The sequence below is a fragment of the Oratosquilla oratoria genome, chromosome 32 (genome assembly GCF_046742065.1).
Source record: "Oratosquilla oratoria isolate Oo_2021 chromosome 32, ASM4674206v1, whole genome shotgun sequence".
In the NCBI taxonomy this organism is placed as follows: Eukaryota; Metazoa; Arthropoda; class Malacostraca; order Stomatopoda; family Squillidae; genus Oratosquilla; species Oratosquilla oratoria.
In genome coordinates this window covers 45,859,227-45,871,319 of record NC_134808.1, presented here as the reverse complement: position 1 = coordinate 45,871,319, position 12,093 = coordinate 45,859,227, and the positions used below count along the sequence as shown (strand labels likewise).

Below are 12,093 nucleotides of genomic sequence, written 5' to 3'. Positions count from 1 at the left end.
AACAATAATAATATAAATAATAATACTATAAACAATAATAATATAAATAATAATAATATAAATAATAATAATATAAATAATAATAATAATAATAATAATAATAATAATAATAATAATAATAATAATAATAATAATAATAATAATAATATAAATAATAATAATATAAATAATAATAACAAAAATAATAAAAAGTGATAATAATAGTAATGATGATAATAGTAATGATGATAATAGTAATGATAATAATAATAATAATGATAATAATAATAACAATGATAATAATAATAGTAATAATAGCAATAGTAATAATAGCAATAGTAATGATAGTAATAGTAATGATAGTAATAGTAATGATAGTAATAGTAATAGTAATAATAGTAATAATAGTAATAGTGATAATGGTAATATCAGTAATAATAGTAATAATAATTGTAATGATAATAATTATAGTAATGATACCAATAATAATAGAAATTATATTAATAATGACAATAACTATTACAATAACGATAATAGGAATGCTAACAATAATAATAATATTCACAATAATAATAATAATGATAATAATAATGATGATAATGATGATAATGGTAATGCTAGTGATAATGATGATAGTGCTAATGATAATAATGGTAATGCTAATGATAATAATGACGATAATAATGATAATGGTAATGCTAATTATAATAATGATAATGATATTGATGATGATAATCATGATGGTAATAATGATAATGATGATGATATTGATAATTATAATGAAAATGATAGATAAATTTTAATTATATTAGTAGTAATGATAATAATAATGATAATAATAATAATGATAATAATAATGATAATAACAATAACAATAATAATGATAATAATGATAATAACTAACAATAATAATGATGATAACGATAATAATAACAATAATGATAATAACAATAATGATTTTGATAATAATTTTTATAACAATAATAAAAGTAATAATCAGCAACAATAATAATGATATTATTAATTATTAATTATTATTATTATTATTATTATCATCATTATTGCTGTTACTTTTATTATCATAATTATCATTATTATAATTATTGTTATTATTATAATTATTATCATTAATTATTATCACTATTATTATCATTATTATTATCATTATTATCATTATTATTATCATTTATTATTATTAATAATAATAATAATAAAAATAATAGTATTAGTAATTATGATAATGATTATAATAATGATAATTATAATGATAATAGTAACAATAATAATAACGATAAAAATAACAATAATCGTGATAAAAATGATAATAATAGTAACGGTAATGATAATAGTAACTATAGGAATATTTATAATGACTAATAATGACAGTTATTAGGCGTAAAAATAATAAATATAAGAAACTTTAGACAGCAGTTATAGAAAATATACAAGAATGATCTCTAAGTTAACGGCAATGGGACTCAATCCCCAAACGTAAAAGGGATTTCCTTCACCTGAATAAAATCGTCTGCCGATAGCAGAAAAGGATATATATATATATTATATATATATATATACATATATATATATATACATATCTATACATATATATATACATATCAGAAGGTAGCGCAATGGGTTAAGTCCTTGTCATTTGTTACATCTGAGCTGAGTCCTTTGCTTGACCACGTATCAGTTTACATATATATGCTTCTATTGAGCTCCTCGTTAGTCTCGACTGTTATGGCATGGAATTAAAGTGAAAAAATGTGGCTAAAAAGATGTAAATCTGTTAGGTGGGGAACCATTCAGTGTATGTAAATATATATATATATATATATATATATATATATAAATATATATATATATATATTTATATATATTCATATATATATATGTATATATATACATATATATATATATATATTAATAATAACACGGATATGTGTGTTCACTTATGCAAAGTAGATCACTTGGGAAAAGAAACTAACGAAGCAGAGCGCTTTCGTATATTACATTTTCAGTGCACTGAAAATGTAATATACGAAAGCGCTCCGCTTCGTTAGTTTCTTTTCCAAGTGGTCTACTTTGCATATATATATATATATATGTGTGTGTGTGTGTGTGTGTGTGTGTGTGTGTGTGTGTGTGTGTGTGTGTGTGTGTGTGTGTGTGTGTGTGTGTGTGTGTGTGTGTATTTTGGCCATCCTTCTACGTATGAAGAGAGATGAAAAGCATGAGTGGGATTTATTCCTGTAACAAACCTCAACAAGATAAATAAAACCCCGACGGGTGGTGACTCCTCCTCCTCCTCCTCCTCTTCCTCCTCTTTCCCTCCCTTCCATCCGTTCCTTATATTTCTCCTCCTTTTCCTCCTCCTACCCTTCCCTCCTCTTTACCTGTTCCTTATACTCCTCCTCCTCTTCCCTTTCCTCCACCTGTTCCTTATATATTTCCTCTTGTTCCTCCTCCTTTTCCCCCTCTTCTCCCCCCTTATACTCCTCCTCCTCCTCCTATTTTTTCTCCATCCCCCATTCTCCTCCTCCATCTCATCCCCTCCCCTTCACCTCCTCCTTCCCCTTCTCTTCCCTTACTTCTTTTCTCCTCTTCTCTTCCTGCACCTTCTCTCCTCCACATCCTCCTATTCCTCGTTTTCTTCTTCCCCTCCTCCTTTTCTACCTCTTCTCCTCCTCTTTATTTCCTTCTCCTCCTCCCACTCCTTTTCTTCCACCTATTCCCCGTCTTCTTCCTCTACCTCCTCCTTATGCTCCTGCCTCTCCTCCCTCCTCCTCCTCCTCTTCCTCCATCTTTTCTCTCCTCTTCCACTCTTCTTCCACCTATTCCCCGTCCTCTTCCTCTACCTCCTCCTTATACTCCTCCTCCTCCCTCCTCTTCCTCCTATTCCTCTCTTATTCCTCTTCTCCTCTTTCTCTATTCTTCTACCTCCTCCCACCCTCCCTTCATCCCCCTCCTCCGTCCCATCCAACCCCCCTATCCCCCTCACCCCTTCGGCCCTCGCCCTTCAGAAACCAATTCGCCCACTTCGTCAGACAGTTCCTCGAGATCCCACGAACTCAGCAACTCGAAGTCCGCCGAACTCGCCTGGCCGATTACGTCACGGCCTATCAACGCACCCCAGGGCTCTTTATGCATTCGCTTCTGGCTAAAGAAAGGTGATTTTATCAACCTGAATAAAGCGGATGACCTTGATGTGGATGTACTGTGTCTTACTGCGCGGCTTCTGGTGACCCTTCATCCAAGAGGAGCTAAGTGGAGAGGGAAGGAAGTGGGTGGTGGATGGGAGTGGAATGGGTGGGAGTGGAATGGGTGGGAGTGGAATGGGTGGGAGTGGAATGGGTGGGAGTGGAATGGGTGGGAGTGGAATGGATGGGAGTGGAATGGGGGGGGGAGTGGCTATCTTCCTCCCTTACAAATGGAAAGATGCCCTTGGTGTATAGATGGATAGATAGATAGATGGACAGATAGATAGATAAATAGATATAGATAGATATAGATAAATATATAAATAGATAGACTGCCTGTTCTATTCTCCACTGGGGACTACCATTTTGACCTGGCTCTCCCAGTACATAGGGCAAAGGTGGCTCCCTGGTATTCATGGGTTGTATGGTTTCCTTTTAGTCTTTATTCTGGTTGCCGTCGGGTAATTTGATTCATCTCTATTCTGGTTAGGAATGGACTATGGTGACATGACCTTGTAATAAAATCGCTTGCCGATTACATTGACAAAAGCTATACAATGCGACACTGCATAACTCCCTTTGCTATCGAGCACCACTATGGAGATTAATAAAATCACCTGACGGCAGTAAAAATAAAGGGGAAAGTACCAACCGGTACGGAAGGAATGAACTAGTTCCAGGGTTAGTCAGTTAGTTATCAAATTAGTTAGTTAGATTATCTGTTATTTATTTAGACATTCAGCTGTTGTTAAGTTATCCAGTCAGATACTCAGCTACCAAGTTATCTAGTCCTTCATTTAGCGAGCTAGTTAGCTAATTGCCTAGTTGGTTGTTATACTTGGTTAGTTACTTGCCTAGTTATTTGATATGCTTATTTGGAAAGTAAGTTTGCTTCACAGCTGGTAGTTTGGTTAAATACTTGATTAATTAGGTAATTCTTTAATTAGTTAATTATTTAGCTAGTTAGTTCGTTGGTTAACTAGTAATTCATTTAGTTAGTTAGCTCGTTAATCAGTCGGTCGGTCAGTTAGTTGGATGGTTAATTAGCTGCACATTTAGTTAGGTAGGTAGGTAGGTGAGTAGGTAGGGAGTTGGTCAATTAGTTAGAGAGTCAATTAGTTAGTTAGCTAATTGGTTAGTTGGTTAGCTAGTTAGTCAACTAGTTATGCTGTCAGTCAGTCAGTCTGTCAGTCAGTCAGTTAGTTAGTTAGTTAGTTAGTTAGTTAGTTAGTTAGTTAGTTAGTTGGTTAGTTACTTGGTTAGTTAGTTAGTTAGTCGGTTAGTTAGTTGGTTGGATAGCTAGTTAGCTACTTATTTGGTTACTCAGTTATTTAGTTAGTTAATTGGTTAGTTATTTAGTTGGTTTTTTAGTTATCTACCTAGCAGTTAGTCCGTTATTTAATTTGCTAGTTAGCTATGTAGCCAGTTATTCCGTTAGCTAGTTGGTTGGTTGGTTGGTTAGTTAATCAGTTAGTTGGTTTACTGGTTAGTTAGTTAGTTAAGCGGTTAGTTATTTCGTTAATTTGTTAGTTATCTAGCCAGCCAGTTAGTCCGTTAGTTAGTTAGTTGGTTGGTTAGTTATTCAGTTAATTTGCTAGCTAGCTAGCCAGTTATTCCGTTAGTTAGTTAGTTAGTTGGTTAGTAAGATACAGTAATGGCTTAGTCTTCGTTCCGCTCGTTTTGTGAATTATATTAAAAAATTCAAAGTAGATCCTTGCCTTTGTTACGCTGGAAGCCCCTGCCACATGAGACACTCTCGAACTGACTGAAATCGCCTGGATAGAACTAAAATAAAGAATAAACACCTTGTGAGATCGAAACCTTTATTGGTACTACGTTTCGCTTGTTACAGCTTTTTCAAGGTACTTGAAAAAACTGTAACATGCGAAACGTAGTACCAATAAAGGTTTCGATCTCACAAGGTATTTATTCTCACAGTCTTGTCGGCTTTTGCCATTGTGATTCAGCTGAAATAAAGCCATGATTGATTGATGGACAAAGCCAGAGCGTATAGGCTTACCCGCCCTGCGTGGTGGTTAGGTATGTTGGCCTTTCTTAGAACTTGGAGGGGATGGGCTTATGATCGTGGGATGTTAGTGGCCACACGCTTATATAAGGGGGAAAGGTCTTTTGGTATATGTATATTGGCTACCCCTCTTATATGGGGGGAAAAGGTCTTTTCTCTGTATGTGTATTGGCCATTCCATTATGCTATTCGAATATTTGTTATGAAGAACTTGAAGCTTTTCGATAAAGAAATTAGGTGGGTTTCTTCAGTTGAACAAAATGGCTTAGTGGTAAGACGAATTAATTCTTGGGTCTTTTTTTTTTTTTTTTGTCACTGACTGATATCAAGCGTTTCTGTCTTTGAATATCGCGCTGAAGATGCGGAACTATGAAGGAGATATTTAGGTCAGTACCAGAAAGGAAAAATACTAGAAAGAAAATCATTATTCAAACAAGTCTCCAGTCATAGATCAATAATGTGTGCCTCTGGTCCGTAGGGGGGAAGGGACGCTAGTGTCCTCTAATGTATTAACTGCCTAAAATGTATCTCGTTTATACCCCATACAGGGTTATGGGGATTGTAGTCGAGTCCAAGAACACATATAAGCTTCTGGGAGAAGAGAACAAGTTTCTCTTCAAGAGAAGTTTGGCTACAATCAAGATCGTCACCTCTGCTCTACTTGCTCGGACTTCGAGAGCAAATTAGTGGTCTACGTTATGCGGAACACGATCTACGCCATACCAGTAGTCAGCGCGCTTATCATCACATGACAAAACGTTTCAACATCAACCCAAATGAACTTCTACTCATCCTCTTTAATTCTCGCATGAGGGTACTAGGAAGAGGGTCGCCATGTCAATGAACCGGCTGGCTCTACTGTCGACGTGCTATGCCTCGCTACATCGCTTCTGACTAGGCCAATGGGCAAGAGACAAGGATGACCCTTTATCCAAAAGGAGCTAAGAGAGGGAAGTAACTGTGTGATGGATTGAGAGTAGTTCCGTGTCTTTGACTTGGCTATCCCCCTATAAGGTGGAAGAGAATCTTAGTATATAGATACATAGTATCCACTGACTAGACCTTTATCGTGTATATAAGCGATCACACGTACTCGTATTTCAACTTCCAGACTGATCTATCCCTGAATCTGTGATATTTCATAATGTGTCCAACCTTCCATGGCCCAATAGAGAATAAGATAAACATCCCTTAAAAAACGATACAGTCTCAGAATACCTCAGAGGCTATCGTCGTTAAGCTCCTCGTGGCGTATGAGCTCAGTCAGCAAATTAAGCTCCTTTGCTACCAGAGGGGGAGAGGGGGGAGGAAGGAGTGGGGAGAGGAGGGGAGTGAGGGGCACCGTTTGACACCGGAAATGCCGCAATTAGCCCCTTCGCTGCTGAGCGGAGGACCCCACATCTGGTCCTGAAATCGTCAGACGGCAACTGCGGTGATCGAGAAAGGACCACTGGGTAAGCAAGGGGGGTTTATACATGTGGAGAAAGGACCACTATGTAAGCGGGGGCGGGGGGAGGTCATACGCGTAGATGCATGAAACAGCCCGGAGTAAGAACATAAGTACATATGACTGGGGGAGACTGCAAGAGACCATAAGGCCTACAGTAGGTAGTTCCATGTCTCTTATCACCTATCGTTTCTATCCATAAAGTTAATCTTCTCCTATAACAACCAATTGTTTCAGTGATCACTACATGGTTAGTCCCCACAAGCTTTCCCATCACCGTGGCACTGCCTAGTGTAGGCCCTATGGTCTCTTGCGATCTCCTTCATTCTTATGTTCATATACTAAGCATCAGAAAAAACCCTACCTGAACTAAGCCTTGACGGACCGGGACCCCACGAGTGTGAAGACCGCCCTTATCCTATGTAATAAAATCGTCTGGCGTTTGTTGCGGACATCCATACAGTGAGGTACGGTAACGAAAGGAAATGTAAATTGACTTGGATATTTCGCGTTGATTAAAATCACCTGGCGGCAGTCTGAAGAGGTTAACCGAAGGGATACCGAAGAACCTAATAGAATCGTCTAAGGTTAACCAGAATAAAATTACAAAAGTCCTTCGGCACAGAATGTGCTACTGTAATATATATGTGTGTGTATATATATATATATATATATATATATATATATATATATATATTTTTTTTTTTTTTTTTTTTTTTTTTTTTTATCTTTATTACCGTTTACTTTTCATTAATCTATTTATTTTCTCTTTTATTCATTTTATTGATAAATTCATTTGGCCTGACACTTACAAAGAGGTTATTCTGTGTTTAGATTTATATATTTAGTTATGGCTGATCCAGGCGACTTTTTTTTTTTTTTTTTTTTTTTTTTTTTTTTTTTTTTTTTTAACTAAATTTTGAACTCCGAAGGGGCTGGGGAGAGGGGATCTGATATAATTTACAATTGTTTGATCTTATGTATAAATTATCTCATTCGTTCCTAGCAGTTTCCCGCAACTAGAAAAAAATCGTGAAATATTAGCCAGCATAAAATAAAAAAATTACTTCCCTCAGTTAAACGTTCTCTAATTACATCTAGAAGTTCCTCTCAGCTTAATCAAATCATCAGTCGTCAACAAGAATAAAGCCTTTAAAGTTTCGATAAGAATAATCATCATGGTTAACAGACTTACACTTGAAGATTAGGAAACCATAGATTAATACACGAGAGCTAGTTAGGTGTAACTAGCTTTAAGCTGATGAAGGTTAACTAACCACCGACTAACATGGAAGGCTTACGTATGTATTCTTAAAAAAATCTTTCCTTTATATAAATCTTATGTAAATCCTTGGAAGGGAAAGATTTATATAAGGAAAGAATTTTTTTAAGAATACCACCGTAAGATTCTCACGGTGGTATTCTTAAAAAAATCTTTCCTTATATAAATCCTTGGAAGGGAAAGATTTATATAAGGAAAGATTTTTTTAAGAATACCATTGTAAGATTCATATGGTGGTATCCTTGAAAAGATATTTCCTTGTATAAATCTTTCCCTTCCAAGGATTTATACAAAATTTATATAAGGAAATATTTCTTTTTAAGAATACCACCGATATTTCGTATTTCTTTTCCAATAACCAGTGCTTCTATCCGAGCAAGAAGTGAAGTCATAGAGATGGTCAAAGAGATATTTAAGGAAAATAGGTTCCATTAATAACAGAATTCTACGCACCTCGGGTCCGTAGGGGTTTCACTAGAGTCTCTACGCAAACTTGACGTAAACAGTACCCCATAAGGGTGGTTGTTGTTGTGGAGTGTAGTTTAACCTCCCCTCGATTTGTACACGGGGATTCTCGGTGAGTTTCGAACGCTTACGTAAGAAAGCTGAACTATTATTAATGTCTTTCTGATCCTACCAGAATCGAACTCGGATCTCCAAATTACAAATCATAATAGCCAGCCATTCGTATGACATCACTGGACAGTAGTGATTTATATCATAAAACTTAACAAGCTATTGACTATATGGAAAATAGTTTGCAAATTACAAGGTATAAGTTAACAAGCTATAGCCTATGAATATATAAAAACTTAATTACTAAATTGGTTTAGCGTCGAGAACTCCCCTTATCAGGAGGCCAGAACGGTGCACCTTACAAATGACTTTTTAGCGTGGAATTTAATCAACCATGCCCTTGGTCCAACCCGCTGGCGGCAGAGTTCGAACTCCCGTCACCTCGACCCTCGCCCGTAAGTAGCGACGCTGTAACTTGTTCATTCATTTTAATCATTTCTGGATTATTACGGGTGAGAACTTAACTGTCTATAGACTATTACACGGGTAATCGGAATGTGGGTTCGCATCCCGCATTCCTCTCAGATTCCCAACAGTGACTATCTACTACCTGCCCCGACAGACCAAGTGCATAATAGGGTAAAGGTGACGGCTTCGGCCGCAGCCACTCAGCGATTCCTGGCGTAGGCTTCTCACTTACATACGCGCAGGAAAGTATAACAAGAGCCTAACAAGACATACATCGCAACGCGTCAGAATTAACTCAATTTATAGACTAGACGAGGAAGACTGAACAAGCTATTAACTATTAGTAACTTTTACTAGCCCCAGTAGTTCCCAAAGCGCATAGGGCTTTAATCATGGGCTCCTTACCCCTCTGTCTTTCTGTAGATTATTACATATATAGATTATTGCAATTTATTGCAAAGAGAAGCTTAACGATCTATAGACTTTAGACGTGAGATCTGAACAAATCATAGACTATTAGATATGAAAACTTAACGAGCTATAAACTATTACACGAGTTATACATTATTAGAAGAAAAAATAAATTATTACAGATATAGATTACTACAGAAAAAAATTAACGAGCTATAGAGTTTAGACGTGAGGTTTGAACAAATTATAGACTACTAAATATGAAAATTAACAAGCTATAGACCATTATACGAGTTATAGAATTATTAGAGGATAAAATTAACATGTTTTATATTATCATAAGTGAAACCTTACCTATCCATAGACTAAACAATGGAGTATTTTAACAAGTTATAGGCGGTTAAACGAGAGAGATTAAACTATAGACGATTACATTGAAAATGTAACGAGCTATACACTGTTAGATCTAATAATAAGAGTAATAGATATAAAAATCTAACAACGCACTCACTAAGCGGAGAAGTCTTAAAGAGACTGTTAGATAAGAAATAGCTAACTTAATAAACGGGGGAGTTCAGCGAGTCATAGAAATAAAAAAATAAAAAAAATCTAACGAGTTATAGTTTGTTACACTTGAAAAACAGGGAAAGAGATTAACAAACTACGATGTTCGTCAATTGAATAAAGTTAGTGAGACCAATGGCGATCGTATTTCTATTTTTTTTACATCAGAACGCGTAAAGTTGTCTACAAAAATAGAAGCTCTAGTGAAGTTCAATGTATGATAGAATCTAAATATCGAGTTAACATCACCCTTTTTTTTTTTTTTTTTTTTTTGACATGGCCAGTCCATTTGGTACCCCTTCTGGCACTTCGATATTTTTTTTTTTTTTCGAAATTTTTTTTTTTGGTGCACATCGATTGAGCACTACTTTGAACACTTACTTAACCACAGCACTTCGGTTACATAAACTGCTACAAACCAAGATTTTTTTCTTTCGTTTTTCTATAACGTACCAAAAAAAAATAGATAATCAAACATATCAAGAATGGAAATACCAGAAACAGGTAAAAAATATATGGAAACAGTGAATGAGAATTTGCTTAGAATTTTGGAAAGCGGGCACCCGCGCATTACCGCGCACGCGCGCGCACAGGGCATGCTGGGAAGCTCAACCTCCAGAAACAATATCTACCTGTTGTTCGAGGGTGAGATGTCGTCCTCCAGGCGAAGGTGGTCAAGTCGCCGCGAGGTCACACGAGGTTACGAACGTAAACACGAGTCTACCTGTGTCTTCACTGAACCACGAAACGTTAAAAATCCTTTCCTCCTCCCAAGTGTGTATCACTGGACAAACAAGGGAGAAAACGACTGATCGGTCAGCTCTCGATGCACAGAGGACGACAACTGCGGGGGCTGCAGCTTCAAGTCCCACTTCTTCTGAGCGAGAACGGCCACGCGAGAGAGAGAGAGGCAACGGCACCCCCACCAGCGGCAGCGGGAGTAGCAGAAGGAATAGTGGACAAGGGGCTCGCGGCGTCAGCTCCCGTAGAGGGCGAGTGATCTACAACACCCTATCCTCAGGACTCACCAACCCAGACTGGATAGAGGACCTGACCCTTCCCCCTTGCTCCAATGGACCCGGGGGCGCCGGCGACCAATCAGCTCGTTCTTCACTTCCCGTTGGACCAATCAGAGCGTCGGACGGAGCGACGGGGGCAAAGGAGGAAAACAGGGTAAGGCTTGCGATAGACCCTGGTGTGCCCAAGGCTTCTGACAACGAAAGCCCACGAAGAGAAACAAGGCAATTTCCTGCGCATGGTCAGTGCAGACCACGCTCGTCTCATCATCAGTAGGTATGACGCGTCATGGAGGAGGAGGAGGAGGAGGAGGAGGAAGAGGAAGAGGAAGGGCGGAAATGGAAAGGCAGAGTGGCCGAGTAAGTGTGACAATCTCGGTGGCCACTTACAAGAGGAAGATGGGGGAGGTTATCAAAGAAGGAGACATAACAGTGGACACTGATCAGAAGGAGGGTCCTCCACTTCTCTCACGGATCAAAAAAGGCCAAAGTACTGTGCACTAAAGTTAGAACGGAGGAACTATTCTGTGTATGTATACACACACGAATACGCAAACATATACGAATACGCATACATATATACACATATATAGATATCCATATAGACATACATATACATATGCATATACATATACATATACATATACATATACATATACATATATATATACATATACATATACATATATATACACATATAAATATACATATACATATACATACACATATATACGTATACATACACATGCTAATAAGAACACGGGTACGTGTGTTCACTTATGCAAAGTAGACCACTTGGAAAAAAGAAACTAACGAAACAGAGCGCTTTCGCATATTACATCTTGTACTGGATGTAATATACGAAAGCGCTCTTCTTCGTCAGTTTCTTTTTCCAAGTGGTCTACTTTGCATAAGTGAACACACGTACCCGTGTTCTTATTAGCATGTGTATGTATACATATGCATATACATATACACATAGATATACATATACATATACATATACATATACATATACATATGCATATACATATACACATAGATATACATATACATATATACATATACATATACATATACATATACATATACATATACATATACATATATATATACATATACATATACACATACACATACATACAGTATACATATACATATACATGTACATACACATATACATA

At 36.7% G+C, this 12,093-nt stretch overlaps 1 protein-coding gene across 1 annotated transcript in view; it reads right to left on the bottom strand.

The window, feature by feature from the left end:
• The window catches only part of Gat (sodium- and chloride-dependent GABA transporter), a 66,333-nt gene extending 55,258 nt beyond the window's left edge, over nucleotides 1-11,075 (bottom strand). The window contains exon 1 of the mRNA XM_076172223.1: nucleotides 10,526-11,075. The gene's annotated coding sequence lies outside the window, so the exon portion shown is untranslated. The remainder of the gene's footprint in view (nucleotides 1-10,525) is intronic.
• Between the last annotated feature and the right edge of the window lie 1,018 nt (nucleotides 11,076-12,093).